We start from the raw sequence: 1519 nt of genomic DNA on the forward strand, positions 1-1519 counted from the left end.
GGACATGGAAGAGAGTTACACTCACCCAATCATATTGGGAAGACCATTTCTAGCTACAGCCAGAGCACTCATAGATGTGGAGCGAGAGGAGCTAATATTGAGGATCCATGATGAACAACTCAGCTTCAATGTCTTTAAACTCTCCCAAGAAGCTGACCAAGAAAATAAAGAACCAAGCAATGATCATAATGAGATGCTGACAGAGGAAACAAGCACTGAGGCACCACCAACACATCCGAGAACCCCACTGAATGATGAACGAGGCAAACAGCGATCGTCACAGCTCAAGGAGAAGCTGGAGGAATCTAAACCACCAGAGGCATGTGAAGACAACAACAAAATTCACTTAGAAGAATAAGTCACCAAGAGCAGGGAAGCATCAAAAGGGACGAAGAAGAAGGTACCAAGGGGGTGGAGGAACAAGAAGATCCCTACGGAAGACTTCTCTCCAGGAGATAAAGTGATCTCAGCTTACTTCCCAGATATCCCCCCTAATCTCCCCACTGTACCATCTCAGTTACCTAAGGTCTTCACTATTAACAGAGTCCTCTCCTTGGAACATGTAGAGATCATTGATACAACCAATGGATATAAGTCCAAGGCAAGAGCGGAGGACTTGAAGCATTATCAACCTCCCTGATGAAGGAGAAACGTCAAGCTAGTGACGCTAAAGAAGCGCTTCATGGGAGGCAACCCATGTTTTATTAGCTTTTACTAGTGAATAAATCAATATTCATAAATTCTAATCCAAACTTGGTGACATCCTTATATTGCAGTATATAGTGAAGAACAAGTTTGGTGTTCAAAGCGTACCAAGAAAGCATGAATGCAACAGAGAGCATGCTAGTCTTGGAGCTTTAAACAGAACTGTTCATCACAGTGCTTCAAACTAAGTTTGGTGTCACCCCATGGTGCCACCAAAATGCATATAAGGATACATAGTTAGTTAGTTAGTTGGAGTTCATGAATAAACAATCTAATCTTTTCTTCTCTTTATTATTCTAGCCGTAAAATCTAAATTCATTTTTTTTATGATATTTCTTACTTTTCTTATTTGATCTTTATAGGGAAAGGAAAGGAGAATTGAAGGAGATAGATTGGACAATTAAAGGAAGAAGGTTCGGACACCACAAAAGGAAACACTCAAGAAGAAGATGGAAGATGGTGGTTTCTGGAAGAAGCTGCTTGGAAAAGGCAAGGGAAGTGGGAGCACAAGCAATCAAGAAGGAGAGCATGGACATCCACAAGAGTAAAAGGTGGTGGAGTTCCTTCTTTAGTCCATCTTTTTCTATGCTTTAAATAAGGAAGATCTTGTATGAAATAGAACTTGCTTCAATGTTAGTTTAAACCTTTTTAAATTCTTTTTTTTACTTTGTGTGTTGAAGAGGTCTCTGTGTGCTAGTCTCTATGTCACTGCACCCTTACTTTACTTATTTGTATGGTTGTCCCTTTTGAATCAAATGAAAAGAGAATGAGTGCTTTTAAAGACCAGAGAAGAGTTCATACTATGGAGTAAGTT

Source organism: Arachis hypogaea, chromosome 18 (assembly GCF_003086295.3).
Source record: "Arachis hypogaea cultivar Tifrunner chromosome 18, arahy.Tifrunner.gnm2.J5K5, whole genome shotgun sequence".
In the NCBI taxonomy this organism is placed as follows: Eukaryota; Viridiplantae; Streptophyta; class Magnoliopsida; order Fabales; family Fabaceae; genus Arachis; species Arachis hypogaea.